The 16,562-nt window shown below is 36.1% G+C and overlaps 1 long non-coding RNA gene across 3 annotated transcripts in view; it reads right to left on the bottom strand.

Annotated features, from left to right (window-relative positions):
• Positions 1 to 16,562, bottom strand: part of LOC141584884 (uncharacterized) — an 84,860-nt gene that overhangs the window by 7,021 nt on the left and 61,277 nt on the right. For 2 of the 3 annotated variants that reach the window (XR_012518156.1, XR_012518158.1), the window contains exons 3-4: positions 15,185 to 15,298; positions 1,459 to 1,595 (exon numbers count right to left, since the gene is read on the bottom strand). This is a non-coding gene — a long non-coding RNA (uncharacterized LOC141584884). The remainder of the gene's footprint in view (positions 1 to 1,458; positions 1,596 to 15,184; positions 15,299 to 16,562) is intronic. The other variant, XR_012518157.1, reaches the window with a different exon arrangement.

Here is a 16,562-nt window from a genome sequence, read left to right as displayed (position 1 = left end):
GATCGTGCCACTGCACTCCAGCCTGGGCAACAGAGCGAGACAAGAAAGGGAGAGAGAGAGAGAGAGAGAAAGAAAGAGAGAGAGAAAGAAAGAAAAAGGAAGGGAGGAAGGAAGAGAGAGAAGGAAAGAAAGAGAAAGAAAGAGAGAGAGATGTGGTCTCACTCTGCCAGGCAGGCGGCTAGGGTGCAGTGGTGCAATCACAGCACACTGTAGTCTGGAACTTCTGGTCTCAGGCAGTCCTCCCACCTCGGCCTCCCAAAGTGCGAGGATTACAAGTGTGCACCACCATGCTCAGGCTAAAATTTTAATTTTATCCATTTTTCACAAGAAGAAAAGTATAAATGGAGGTACCAGATATTCAGATCTTATTGATATGTCACAAAAATCCCACTTAACCCTCATTTATCAATAAGATAGTGAATTATTTTTGTTCTCCCAACTGTCAGTTTAAAAATAAAAACAAAAGCTAGAGTGTATACTATATTATATTCTACCTTTCTATTTAAAGTAGTAAACATTTTTCCAAGTCATAATTTCAGTAAAACTTTCAATGACGCGATAGATTTTATGCATGAATATATCATAGATTTAAATAATGTCCTATTTCTGGGCATTTGGGTTAAGTATTTAGCTATTATGAATAATGCCAAAATAAACATCCTTGTACATAAGTTTTATACACATCTCTGATTGATTTTTCCCCCTTTTTTAGGGGAGAATGGGGTCTCACTATGTTGTCTAGGCAAATATTGAACTCCTGGCCTCAAGCTATCCTCCCACCGCTGCTTCCCTAAATGTTGGGATTACATGCATGAGTCACCATGCCTAGCTCACATCTCTAATTCTTTGTATTAAGTTCTCAGACATGCACTTACTGGGTTAAGTTGTACGAACACTTAGTCCACTTATCAAGGACTTTCTTAGTCCACTTTATTGTATTTATATACAACCTACAAATTCATCATAATCAAAATAAACAACATTTCCATAATCTCCAAGGGTTTCTTCATGCCTCCTTATAGTCAAAGCCCTTTTTGACACCCCCCACCCATCATAACCACTGATTCTACTGTCATTATATTTCTGCCTTTCTAGAAATGCATATAAATGGAATAATGCAGCATGTGGTCTTTTGTGTCTGGCTTCTCTCACTTAGCATACCACCCTCGAGCTTAATCTGTGGTGTGTATTGGCAGTCAGTTCCTTTTTAATATTTATTATTTATTTTTGAGACGGAATCTCACACTGTCACAGGCTGGAGTGCAGTGGCAAGATCTCAGTTCACTGCACCCTCTGCCTCCCAGATTCAAGCAATTTTCCTGCCTCAGCCTCCCGAGTAGTTGGGATTACAGGTGTGCACCACCATGCTGGATAATTTTTGTATTTTTAGTAGAGATGGGGGTTTCGCCATGTTAGCCAAGCTGGTCTTGAACTCCTGACCTCAGGTGATCCACCCACCTCAGCCTCCCAAAGGTTGGGATTCCAGGTATGAGCCAGCGTGCCCAGACAGCCTGTTCCTTTTTATTGCTGAGTAGTATTCCATTTTGTTATCCACTCTTTAGTTGATCGATGTTTGAGTTGTTTCCAATTTTTGACTGTTATGGATAAAGCATATATGAACATTCACATACAAGTCTGTGTGGAACATAAGCTTTAATTTCCTTTGGGTAAACAAGAGTGAGAAACAAAATTTATAGGTTATACAGTAAATATTTAATTCTATAAGAAACTGCCAAACTGTTTTCCAAAATAGCTGCACCAGCTTGCTCTAGTCACTATGCATCTTCAACATCACTTAGTATTGTTTTTTTTTTTATCTTATTGATATGTAGTGGTATCTCAATGTAACTTTTATTAGTGTTAATTCATTCATATTAGTTATCTTAAATTAATAACTTATAGCATTATCTTTGCTGTAAAGATAATGAACATCTTTTCATGTTTAAATGTTTAAGTGTCTTACTGGCCATTTATTTATCTTAGTTTGTTAAGTATTTGTTCAAAGCAAGTGGAGGGTTTGAGGGACTTGGGGATATGAAGCAGTAATAACACATGGCAAGCTTTATTGAGTGGTTCTTGGGCAATGGTGTATGACAGAGGAAGTTCTTCACAGCATGAGACTTCCTGAATGCTAACAATGAGGGGCCTACGCTCCAGTAGGAGAGAGAGGGTATGGGAACTCCTAGGGAAAGAGGAAAATCAGAGAGGAAGTTTACATGCCCAGGTGAAAACACTGCAGTAGCCTGGTAGGGGAGTCTCTGGATCAGAGAATATTGAAGGACAGCAGCAACAGTGATTTGGGGCCTGAGGCTAATCTTATATATTGCTAGCAGGTGTGGAATGATTTCATGCGTTACACCAAGCAGGCAGGTTCTAAAGTGCTGAAAATCTTGTTTGGGCTTAAAAAAAAAATTAGATGTGTAAAAAAATTGAGTTTGGCACTGATGGACTTTTATACTATAGGTCTCAGCCTGCAGTGAAGAAATAAACAACCTAGAAGCCAATACATCCAGGCCATCATTGGTTCACTTACATAAGAAAGCTTTTGCTGATATTTTAAATTAGGTTATCTGTTTTATTACTGAGTTGTAAGAGTTCTTTATATATCCTGGAGAGGAATCCTTCATCAGATGTCTTGCAAATGTTTTCTTCCTTTTATGTAGCTTGCTTTTCATTTTCTTAACTGCATTTTGATAAGGAAAAGTTTTTAATTTTGATGAATTTATCAATTTTTTAATTTTGATGAATTTATCATTTTTTTTTCTTTTATGCTTCCTACTTTTTATCTTATCTAAGAAATGTTTGCATCAACTAAGACCTCAACGATTTTTCTCCTATTTTCTTCTAGAAGTTTTATGGTTTTAGTTTATGTTTAGGTTCATGACTCATTTTGAGTCCATCTTTGAAATCAGTATGAAGAAGGAACAAGGCTCATCTTTTCGCATATGGATATCCAAATGTCCCAGCACAATTCCTGACTCATAACTCCCAGATCCCTTGTTATAATCTTTTGTTATAATGTTGGAATGCTTTAGGCCTCAGAAGAAAACAAATTCTTCAGAAAACAGAATCTCTCTCTGACCTTCCTTCCCCTGCCCTCCTTCCACCAGCCCAATGCAGGACTCTAACCTCCCCCTACTTTTCTGACTGTGGGTCGTAAGACCCTCATTTCAGAAGGGTCCTGCCCATGCCCTAAAGGAAAAAAATGCTGCCAGAGAGGCCAAGAATCTGAAAAGACCAGTTTTACTGTGTTTCCTCCCTCAGTAATAGTAGTGAATAGTATGATCTTAGTAACATTAGATCATATTCTTTTCCTCCATTCTTATTTCCACACAGTCCTTATCATGCCTATCCAATGAAATCTCCATAAAACATCCAAGAGGGAAGCTTCCAGATATCTGAACATGTGAAGGTTCCTGGAGGGTGTGTGCCTGGGGAGGGCATGAAAACTCTTCACCCCTTCCTCCATACTTTGCCCCGTTTATCTCTTCACGTGCATTTTTTTTTTTTTTTTTTTTTTTTTTTTGGTAATAGCCTTTAAACCAGCATATGTGTTCTGTGAGCCACTCTAGCAAATCAATTGAACGCAAACAGGGGGTCAAGGGGGAACCCTATCTTGAAGGTGGTTGATCAGATGTTCTGGAGGCTTCAGACTTTCAACTGGCATCTGAAGGTGGTGGCAGTCTTGCAGGACTGAGCACTTGATCTGTGGGATCTGAGGCTATTTCCAGGTAGATAATATTGGAGTTGAATGGAGGACACCCAGCTGGTGTCTGCTGCAGAATTAATTGCTTTGGTGTGTAGGGGAAAAATCTCCACACATTTGGAACAGATGTCTTCTCTGTGTTGATTATTGTGTGGTGTGGGAGCAGAGGAAAAAGTTCATTTTTCTGCACCCATTGTTTCACATAAATTTATATATTTGACAATTTATATAATCAAAATCACACTATCTTGATTACTGTGGTTTTAATGTCTTAAAGCCAGGTAGCGTACGTCCTCCAACTTACTTGTCTTGGCTACCCTAGAGCCCTTGCCTTTCCATATATATTTTAGCATCAGCCACTTGAGTTTTGTTATTTTTTTAAAAAGCTACCTGGTATTTTGATTGGGATTGCTTTGAGTCTATAGATCAATTTGAAGAGTTGAAATTTTAACAACATTTGAGTCTTCCAATCCATGAACATGGTCACTTTCTCACTACTTATGTAGTCTAATTTCTCAGCAATGTTTTGTAGTTTCAGTGCACAGGTCTTGCACATAACTTGTTATATGTATTCCTAGGTATTTCATATTTTCAGGGGCTATTTAAATGGTTTCGTGGCTGGGCACAGCAGCTCACGCCTGTAATCCCAGCACTTTGGGAGGCTGAGCAGACAGGTCACTTGAGGTCAGGAGTTCAAGACCAGCCTGGCCAATGTGGTAAAACCTCGTTTCTACTAAAAGCAAAAAGTTAACTGGGTGTGGTGGTATGCACCTGTAACCTAGCTACTATGCATGAGAATCACTTGAACCTGGAAGGCAGGGATTGCAGGGAGCCAAGACTGTGCCACTGCACTCCAGCCTGGGTGATGGAGACTCTGTCTCATTAAATAAATGGTTTTGTTTTCTTAACTTCAATTTACAAATGTTTACTGCTAGGATATGAGCATTTTTAAGGATCTTGATGAATATACTTTATAAAGATCATACCAATTTACATATCCAACAAAATATGAGATTGCCTGTTTGACTATACTTCTGTATGTAATTGACCTTATTTAAAAATTTGTTCAGGCCAGGCGTGGTGGCTCACGCCTGTAATCCAAGCACTTTGGAAGCCAAGGCGGGTGGATCACCTGAGGTCGGGAGTTCAAGACCAGCCTGACCAACATGGTGAAACCCCGTCTTAAAAAAAACAAAACAAAACAAAACAAAAAAAACTTGTTCCAAGTGAGGCAGACTGATAAAATGGTTCTATTCTTGCAATTTAGTTTGAAAATTATAATATTCTCTTCTTGGTATGAAGGGGTATTGTTTGACCTCCATCACAGGAAGTATGATTAATATGTCTTGGTTCACAGCACATTATCATCATTGGTTTCTCATTTTAATTAGTTTCTTTTAACTCATTCATTTTTCTCTCCTTTTCTTCTGTCATGGGCAACATTCATCTTGTCCTTTAGGTATTCATTCCAATGTGCTTTACATGCCTTTTTGAACATTTCTAGATTCTACTTTTTATTTTCATGAAACACTGTACTTCTCAAACATTATGCATGGTAGACATATGTAGTCTTTTGCTTGTATCTGATGCATAGTATGTTAGTCTCCCCTTATCCCCAGGGGATACATTCCAAGACCCTCAGTGAATGTCTGAAACAAGGATAGTACTGAACCCTATAGATCCTATGTTTTTTCAGTCCAACTGAGATGGCTATTAAGTAACTAATGGACAAGTGTAAGATTTCATCACATAACTCAGAATGGTGCAACATATAAAGCTTATGGAATGTTTATTTCCAGAATTTTCCACTTAATATTTTCAAACTGTGGTTGGTAACTGAAACAGCAAAAATCCCAGCTGTGAATATGGGGAGACTACTGTACTGTATGTGTGCATCCACCATATTTTACCTATGTACTTCTCCAATGATGAAAAACCTCAATTTGGATCTAAGACTCTGCCATCAAAAACATGATGATTATCCTCATATTTCTTCCTTTAGAATCCTGTGTAAGACTTTAGGCCATATATCCAGAAACAATTTAATATCTATATTCATTGAAATAAATTCTGCCAGGCTGCTCTCCAGAACGGCTCCACTACTCTACACTCTCACCACCAGTGTATGAGGGTTCCTCTATCCATACCCCCACCAATATTTGGCATCATCCATCTTTCTCATTTTTCTTAGTCTACTGGGGATAAAGAGATACTTTATTGTTGCTTTAATCTGAATTCCTCTAATTACTGAGTTTGAGTGTATCTTTTCATATTGTTAGCCTATTGGATTTCCTCTTTTGAAATAATGCCTGTTCATAATCTTGGCATTTTTCTATTAGGGCTCTTGTGTTGGTTTTGTTTTCATTTGATGATTGAGGCACTCCTTATCTACTGTAGATACTAGTTCCTTATCAGATTTGGACATGCAAGTATATTCTCCCAAATCGTAACCATTATACAACAAAAACTTCCCCCTAGTATTTGTTCTTGTTATCTGTGTGGCACAACAAACCAACTACCAGCTTTAGAAGCTTAAAATAAACCATTTTATTTGGCTCATGATGTTATGGGGCAGAGACTGGGAAAGGCACCACTGGGCAATTTATCTGATTTACACAACAACTAGGGCAGCTGGGGCTAGAGGATCCATTTTCAAAATGGCTTTTCACGTAAGTGTCCTTTGACCTCTTCCTTGGTGCTCTTTGGCCTCTACACTTGATGTTTCATTCTCCAGGACTTCTTCGCTATACTTTGGGTTTCTCACGACATAGTGATTTCAGGGTAATTACATGCCTTACGTAGTGATCGGCTTCCAAAAGGCAGGAAAGCAAACTTGTCAGGTGAAATAACAGCAATACCTTGAACTGGCACACTCTCACTTCTACCACATATTATTGGTCCAAACAGTCATAAGACCCATTCAGATTCAAGGAAGTGAAGAGACTCCATCCTCTGATGACAGTTAACACTGTCACAATGCAGAACAGGTAGAACTGGGAGACACAGTTGTGGCCACCTTTGGTAAACACAATCTACCACATTATTTATTGACATTTTTTTTCTTTTGTGAATTGCCCAGCCATGGCAGTGCCCTTCCATTTTTTTTTTCTATTGATTAACTATAGAACATACCTCAAATTTTTTGCACTTATAAAAACCACTTTTTCCAAGTTTTAATTTAGAATTCTTCCATCTCAAGTAGAAAAATATAAAAAGAATGTGTTTCATTTACTTTACTATTTGCTTCCTTTTAAAAATCTGTTAGGATGAAACAATTACTGAATCCTATGTGTCTAAAAATCTAACAGGACATATATATAAAGCCAGTTCACAAATATTTTAAAATTAATCCCATTATATTACAAATTCAAATTCTATCAGAAAGTAATTAGAGCAAATTTTAGGGAAAAGCTAATAATTACTGTCTTCGTTTTAACTCTCTACTACAAGGGACCCTTTTTCCCCTTATAAACTACATACAATCAACAATTTTGGTTAACAATTTTTTTAAATATTTTAAAGACACAAGTTGGCTACTCTTTTACTACAACTTCATTGAAAACATATGGCTCTCCCTACCAAAAACAAATTCTCCTTAAAAACAATTTCAGGTTGGGCATAGTGGCATGTGCCTGTAATCCCAGAACTTTGGGAGGCTGATTCGGGCAGATCACCTGAGGTGAAGAGTTCGAGACCAGCCTGGCCAACATATTGAAACCCTGTCTCTACTAAAAATACAAAAATTAGCCAGGTGTGGTGGCGCACACCTGTAATCCCACCCACTCAGGAGGCTGAGGCAGGAGAACTGCTTGAACCCAGGAGATGGAGGTTGCAGTGAGCCAAGATCACACCACTGCACTTAAGCCTGGGCACAGAGTGAGACTCTGTCTCAAAAAAGAAAGAAAGAAAGAAAGAAAACACTAAAAAAAAAAATTTCCAATTCAGAAACATAAATTTATTTCCAAATTAAGAAAACAAAAAAGTGATTTACTAAAAAATATTTAGATTGGTAAACACATATAGAACTGCTTTATTCAATTCTTTTATATGAATTCAAGGATTTCTCCCTATACTGACCTAATAAAGTTTTCACATTATGTTTAGAGTGTCACACAAGAAATGCTTTTTAAATTCCTTCTGAAAAGGCCAAATCATGCATCTCTCTTCATTGTCTAAAGACTGTAAATAACAGAAAAGCTACAGGCATACATCTCTGGATTTTTTTTTGCAGGCCAAATTCTGGAACTTTGTGGATTTGGTTTAAGTAACTGGCTCATTTTCTCCCAAAAAAGACATTCAATATTTATAACATTTTAATGTAATATGACAAGAATGCCTCATTAAAATCATGCCCTTATGAATAATTTAAATGAAAATGGTTTACATTGAAGCATATAATTTGAAAAATAATCCAAAATAAAGAAGAATGTCATTTAAATTCTGGAACCCCACAAAGGCACACTGAGAAGGAAAACTGAACAAAAAAGAAAAATAAGGAAGGCAAAGGACAAAGCAAAATGATGATTTATGTGGGGTTTTTTTTGTTTTGTTTTGTTTTGTTTTGAGGCTTTAAGACACAGAATCCTTTAACTGGTAGGATATAGGCATATTATCTTGCTTGATTTTTAAAAGATTAAAAGATGAGTATCTTTTAATCTACATTCAGTATTTTGAAGTGTTGGTTTACTCTGTCCTGCCCATAAAAATCATCTCATAAATACTCTGACTTCAGTAATACAGGGCCCAGCAGGGTAGAGATAATGTATTCTGTCCTGGAAATACATGCAGGAAGAATCAAAAAATAAAATTCATCATTAATAAACATAGAAATGTTTAAAATATCATTCCCCTTTCTTTTAGAAAGAAAGAAACTATCCTGTCAGGGTGAGGGGTGGAATACACTCCATGTTCAAGAGTGCTGCAATCTAAAACCAAACATATCAAACTTAAGTGTACAAACTACAGTCAAAAATTCTTCCTTTTCAAATGATAGTAATGAAAAATAAAGATCAAATTCTGAATGGGTGATTTTGTTGTTTTATATGCAGTTTTACCCTTACAAATGTTCACAAATGCAGAAATGCATTAATAAGGACTTCTTAGGGTCATGTGCGGTGGCTCATGCCTGTAATCTCAGCCCTTTGGGAGGCAGGAGGATCACTTGAGGCAAGAAGTTTGAGACCAGCCTGGACAACACAGTAAGAAACTGTCTCTTAAAAAAAAAAAAAAAATTAGCAAGGTGTGGTGGAGCATGCCTGTAGTTCTAGCAATTCAGAAGGCTGAGGCAGGAGCACTGCTTGAGCCTGGGAATTTCAGGTTACAGTGAGCTATGATCACACCACTGCAATCCAGCCTGGGTGACACAGTGACCCTGTTTCCAAAAAAATAAAGAAAGAACTGCTTACTTTCAGCAATGTGAATAGTTATATGCAGGAAAACAAAAGATTAGAAAGGACCTGAGTAAAGGCCCCAAACAGATGAACCCTACCCTTTTCCCTTCTTGGCACCTCCAAATTTTGGTTACAGTCTAAAATGAAAAAAATTTGTTTGGTCATGTTCCAAATTCTATTATTGGGAAATAAGTTTTCATTTCTTTTTTGAATGAACGCAAGAGTTAAAGGCTTTCATTTATAACATCTTAGTCCTGGAAGTTACCCTTTGGTGTTATAGCTCACTGAAAACAGTTTCGCTGAAACTGTGCAAAGCCTGGGTTTCAAAAAGACAGCTTTTAATATATCTATCAAATATGTAAACACAACCTTATGAATCATGTTCTCTGGAAAACATAAGTAGATTTTACCGCCCCCTTTTTTTTCTGAAACATCTACTGTTGTCTTTTTATATTACACAAAACATTTCACACCAGCAACAGAATTGGAGTGATAAAGCAGATTACCAAACAAAAAGTCTTAGGGATTAATTACCATAATTTGTGGGCACAAAAACCTCACCACTTAATAGATGTGACTACTTACAAATACAGAGGTAAGTTTACCTCTAAACAATATATGTACCTTTCCACTTTCAAAGTCCATTCAAAGCACTTCTAATGAACTATTTGTTCGTTTAACTCAAGCTAGAGGTAAGCTGGCAATTAAAAATTCAGGCATCTTCTTTCAAGGCAAATGGACACTGTGGATGTGGTTCATTCTGAATGATTCTATACGTCTACAAAGTCAAGCCATACAGTCTTCCTAAGATACAAAACCAATTCACCAGAACAATAGTATTTGACTACACCAAGCAATAACAAATATGGAAAATATGGATCATTTAAAAATAAATTTCTCAAATTTTTTTTTTCAATTGGCAAGTTAGCAAATATTCTAAGACACACTTAGGTCAGGTTCAAGCGCAGGAAATACTTTCCTGAGATCTGACTAGCAAACTAACAATATTAGCCTATCAATTCATACTTAAAATCTTTCAACAGAATCCCACTTACAAACCCAGCCAGTTTTGCTGCTTTCTCTACTATTACTATAAAATATTTTTTGAGATCACTCTTACTCTGTTGCCCAGGCTGGAGGACTGTAGTACAGTGGCGTGATCTTGGCTCACTGTAGCCTCCGCCTCCCAGGTTCAAGTGATTCTCCCAACTCAGCCTCCTGAGTAGTTGGGATTACAGGTGTGTGCATCATCACACTCAGCTAATTTTTCTGTATTGTTAGTAGAGACTGGGTTTCAGCATGTTGGCCTGGCTGGTCTCAAACTCCTGACCTCACATGATTCACCGGCCTCGGCCTCCCACAGTGTGAGGATTACAGGCGTGAGCCACCATGCCTGGCCCCATTACCATATTCTAAGCAAACCCAGTCAACAGAGGAGTTATAAAAATGATCTTTGTCACAAAACATCAAAGGGCTTTTTTAATGATATATGAAAGTGGTCTAGTTTTTATATGCACTAAAATACGAATAAAAATGGAATATAATAATTTTTTTTACTCTCTCTATAAATCATTTCTGTCACGTGGTTGCCCCTAAAACTAAAACCTGATTGCTGATTTCCAAAACCACTGTTGTACTTTATTTCAAATCTCCCACTTTACCAAACTTGAATGAAAAAACTTTTTAGCTACCAGTTCTACTCATGGGAAAAAGCTTTTAAATAGTGTGAAAAATGGCTTTTCATGACCAGTTAGGTCTCAAAACTTACAGACAACAACCAGACCATGGAAATAATGCGGAATTTATGGAGCAGTACATGGTGGCAGAAACAAACAGGTCGCCCAATTCATGTAGGCAGGTAAAACAGGTACTGCCATGCTTGGCTATCTAGTATTATCCTGCGATTCTGACACAGGCAATCACACATCAGTACACAGTGCTTCATTTTGCCTCCAGTGTTGAAAAGAAAAACCAGTATCAAAGATCAAAGTTCCAACATGTAGAGAAATACTGAGCCAAGAGGAAGGTAACACAGCTCAAAGCAAACCTAATTTCCATAAATAAACTCAAACAACTTCACAGCACCAGGGAAGCCTCAGGGGCTTGCTCCCTAGAACTAATGGCACCTGCAACCCTGGTGTTTGTTTTAAATTCAGTTTTGCACACATATCTTTCTACAAGCAGCTACAAAGGAGTCCTCTGGAAGCTCCCAAAATTTAAGAACACATCCAAGTTGATAAGAAATCATTTCACAAGTTGGAACTGCCTGACCCTGCCTGTCGGCATTAGCAAACGAGAGGAAAGTTCACCACATGCAAGAGAAAGCCAACCTCACTATTACGGGCATGTTCATAACTGCTGCAACTGCTCACACCCCAAACCAGACAGACAACAGCCAGGACATTGCTGTATATCTTACAAAATTCCAGCTCTTGCTTAAGTCCCACCAGACCCAAGAAAAAGAGTCTGGTCTAACCCCAAATAAAGCCATGAGTACCAATTGCCACATGGACAGAGCCAAACGCTCTAAGAACAGTGGAGAGTGCAAGCCACGAACCACAACACAGAAAGCACACCCCCATATGCCTAGGCGCCAGCCACACAGATATTTCAAAGGCAGAATGCCAGACGACCAGGGTCCGCCTGGCTGGGACCCCCCTCACCGACCCTTTAGCCGCTACAGGCCCCTTGAGCACTATAAAGACGGCAAATCCCAATGTTAACCCCTCAGCCTGCTCGCCCACCTTCTAGGAATACAACTAACAAGCCCTTGGCAACCTGGGGGGCTGCTGGTGGCCTTCTAACGGGACAGGCAGCCCCCATACCCTCTAAAAGGCAGAAACCCCCAACTTCCTGTCTCGGCGGCGGCCATCACGGCAAGAAAGCAGGTTTTTACGACAACTCCCACAATGCCCGCGGCCTACAACTCCCAGTGTGCACCGGGCGACGCCGCGGTTAACCCTGTCGTGGCGCCGGGCTGGTGAGCCCTACACCCTTTCCCCTCCCAACAGCCAATTGTTGCACCTACTTTTACCCTCTCAATCTGAAAGTAACTTCGGAAGTTTTCTCAAACACCTACAGTTCTGCTATCTAGCCGCCTTCCCTCATCACACAAACAACCTCAACTGCCCAGAAAATTATCCCTGACAGAGAAGTATTTGTTAATTTCCAGAGCACTCCTTAGAGTGTCAAATGTTCCCCATTGAAAAGGGTACACTTCAATTAATCTTCTTCTTCCCCTTTATCATTTTCCAACACTTTTCTAAATTATTATACTTCAGAGATTTCGTGTACTCAACACTATTAATTTAAGATCTGTTTTCTAACTTCTGGGAAGCAACAAGAGATAAAGACTATCCTACAATTGCCCACAAGTTCTACCTATCTCCATTTTATAAGACAAATTTCCTCCAATAAATTGTCTCAAAAAAATCACGCAACGCCAAGTAAGTCTTAATAAGAAATATTAAATATGGGCAATGTATTTCTTCAATTTGAAGTTAGTTTTTTTAAGGGGAAAACCTGGGTTGTGTCAATATAGTTTGGTTTCCCTTTCACTCTATTGATAGAAAAATGATCAGAAATATAATGATGCTGCTTTATTACTTTTTAATATTAAAATGCCAACAAGCAACAAGTAAAGAAACATTTTGATAAAATTTGAAAAATAAACTAAGAGTTCATTTTTTTCAGGAGGCTGCACAATTACATATTTTATTCATAAATGAACTCTTCAAAGTTTTTCTCATTTTAATTAAAAATAAGAGTTTTAAAACGCATTTCTTTGAAATACTTTGCCCATAATTTCAGTAATGATTAACAATCACGTTTAGAGATCACTGTATCATCAATATAAGTTCGATATCCTGTTTGTACATACAATACAAACTGTAACATGCCCAGACGTTTAACTGAGAGACAAAATCATTGTTTGGTATTTGATGCATGCACTAAGGCAACAACTAAAATTCTCCCAAATTATCTGCTATTTTTCTCACACCCAAATATATAATAAAATGTATATAATGTCTGATTTTTCTACAGAAACAATTTGCCATTTGAAAGGGCACTCAAAATATATCATGAATTTCAAATCACAAAACTCAGAAATCTTAATACACATGCAAAAACCTAAAGCCTTGTTGGAAAGATATGAATTCAGTAAAACTCTACAAAATTATGTTTTAAATGTGTCCCTTAGTATTACATTTAGCTTATTAGTAAATTTTTTATTTAGTAAGCTGTGATGAGAAAATACTTCATCATTTACTTCTTCACTCCTGTACAATATGTAGTTTCCTAAACAAATAAGATAAATACTATATACCAAGATATAAAAAATTATATATTCATATAAATTTGGAATTTTAGTTTATTATACTACTTTAGCATCTGTACATTTCTAATTCTTACCTAACACTTTAGTTAGTATTTTGCTAGGCAAAGCTCTATTTTTTCCCTCTCTTTTTTAATAGCTGCCAGATTATGAAATTTTAAAAGCATTTTTATATATTGTCCTGATGTTAAAATATATGATGATTCATAAGACAGGCTCAAAAACAAGTTAGAAACGAAACTGATTTCATACATTTGTTACATGCTTACAACTCTCTCCTCAGTACTATAAGATTATATTTCCAATTAGGAGGATAGTCCTTTTTTTTTTTTTTTTTTTTAACCGTTCAAAATACAAGAGGCAAAAACCGATAGATTAAAGAGCTGTATGTAAAGATTACATTAGAAATAATTTTATAATCTTTTCAGATTACCCACATCATTCTTTTAAAAATAACTTAGAAATTTAGTATATTTTAATTAAGTAATTTAAGTCTTAATCTATACACTTAATATTAATATTAATGTCTTTAGAAGATGAAAATTTATTCTAGAAATGAACTCTTCAAATGTATACCAAAAAATTCAGTATTTTCCCTCAAGTTTTTAGATTCTATTTCACCGCATGAATTTTTAAGGTATATATTTTTAAACCCTAAACTCTATACTAATATTTAAAAAATATTTATATGTAACAGTGTTCATATGTTTAAAATTAGGAAAAATCTTGCATACTTTTAAGAATATATATACTTTATTAGAAGACAAACATTGCAATCTATTTCTTTTCCCAAATGTGACGTTGGTGACAAAGCTGGAATCTACAAATCTGCATATTTACTACATATTCCACATATAATTTTTGAAACTATTTGTTTTATTCTTTTAATTTCAAAAAATACTTCAAAGCATTTAAAATGTTTATTTAGACAATGTAATTGCACTTTTAATCTGCTTTCAAACATCTGATTTTCACATATGTATTTTATACTGTTCTTGCAAGTAACTGCACTAATAGAATTATTGCCAAAAATAGAATGAATTGCAAATATTCTAATATGCTTAAAAAGTTAGTCTATTTCTTCTTTTCTTACATCACCAACATAATACAATTACTAAACACTGAAAAGAGTTCATACATAAAGTATAGGTTCTTGCCTGATTAAACAAATTGTTTATATTTACATTTTGACCCTACAAAACAATGTTTTCTCAGCATGTGAGTATATATTAATGTTTAAATTTCCCTGTTACTGCACAAATCTTAATTAACTTTAACTCATGGGCCTGCTTTAGAAACAATGATCAGTCTTTCAAATTTATCAAAATAGTTTATCACATTGGTTTTTAAACATCTATATTTAGGAATATTTTAGATGTCTGAAAATTCTCTCGTTTCTGATTTTGCTAAGTATTCTTTAAAACCCTGTGCCGGAAGCATAACTTTTATTTTAATTTGGTTATGCCTTAAGTATTTTTAAAAGATGAATCATAGGAATCCTCTTATCATTCAGTCTACGACAAAGTGCAAAAAAAGGGGTCTGTTTCATTTTTTCCCCCAATAAATTTATCTTTTTTAAATCAAAAATTTCTAACTACTTTTGTTTTATTTAAATTAAAAATCTGCTTTCTATCATCTTCATAATGTTTTATATCAGTTAAGAGAAGCAGAGTTTCAGTACATGTTACTTCTTTCCTCTAATTGAAATGCTCTTTTCAACCCATGGATAAACAATAGAAAACGTTTCCTTACCTAAAGAAGAAAAGTTTCACCTTTAAAAGAACCTCAAAAAAAAAAAAAAAAAGAAAGAAAGAAAGAAAAAAAAAATCTTCAAATTTCTTCAGGAGATGAAATTTTTGCATTTTCCTATAGAAATAAAAAAAAACAAGTAAATGATTATGATTACTTCTATTCTGTAAAAATCACGATGGGTATATAGATATTTGTATATTTTGAGTCCTAATTTTATGCAGCAAATCTGAAATATAATTAAATTAAATTAATGCTGCAATTAAAAACCCCGTTTTGAATTTTACCACAGATAGTTTTTGATATACTTAGTTTTTCTGCATTTTACTCTGCCACTGACATATTTTGAGGGTCCTATTTATGATTCAATAGTTTTAATACTTTCACTATATTTAAGTAATTAACTACTCTTATCTATTTTTAAATGTTTCCTAATACATAACAGTTATTATTTTATAGATAGTTTCTATAGTCTAAGCTTCAAGTAAACATATGAAAGAAAAAATCTAACCCCTAGAATTTCTAAGTTCCAAAAGGCCTTTCTACCTTCAACTCAATTTCCTCAAAAAGGGATATTTCAAACCCTTCATACTCTAAGATGGAAATGCTAAATACTCGATTTAGGCTGAATTTTTAAAAACAATTATACTGCTTCTCCTTCTCCCTCTTTCTGCCCACAATTTTTTCTCCACTTTAATGCAGATTTACATTCATTAACTCACATGCCTTCACTCCAAAGAAAAATTATTTTCTGCTTAGAAAATGTTCTGATCTCTTACATATTCCCTTCATTTCCTATAAGGATCTACTACTTCAAACTCTAGAAGGGAGAAATAAGTATTAATCATGCTGCTTTCCGTTCCCCACCCCCGGTGTTTCTCCTATACCAGTATTTAAATTACTTCTTCTATAATTCCCCCATTCCCCACTTAGCTTTTTTTTTTTTTAACAGACCAGTAAAATTTATCCAACATTCTTCTCCCCAGCATTTGAGGGCATATTCTGATTTTGTTTTCATGTTTACTCACAGTTTAGTTAAGCTTATCTCTCCATACTCCAGACATAACCAATTTTCACTCTCTACCAGGAACTTACGGACTTGCAATGTGCCAGACCCTGGCAATTTCTTGTTCTTCACCAGGGCATCCTGCTTAGGGTTCTCATATAGGTGAATAAAGTCAGAGAGCACAGCTGAGTTAGAACCCCAGGAAAGAACGCCAACCGCAGACACCACTCCTCATTTCACAAAAAGTGTCTGGCTCAGAACTGACCCTGGTGCTTCAGAACAACATAGAACCCATAAAATCCCTATGCACAGACACTAAAAAATTGCTTTCCCTTATGATGCCACTCTTGGTAACCTTTGGTTTCCTACGTTCTT

Source organism: Saimiri boliviensis, chromosome 6 (genome assembly GCF_048565385.1).
Source record: "Saimiri boliviensis isolate mSaiBol1 chromosome 6, mSaiBol1.pri, whole genome shotgun sequence".
Lineage (NCBI taxonomy): Eukaryota > Metazoa > Chordata > Mammalia > Primates > Cebidae > Saimiri > Saimiri boliviensis.
The sequence above is the reverse complement of the archived record's forward strand: the minus strand, read 5'-3'. Positions and strand labels throughout refer to the sequence as shown.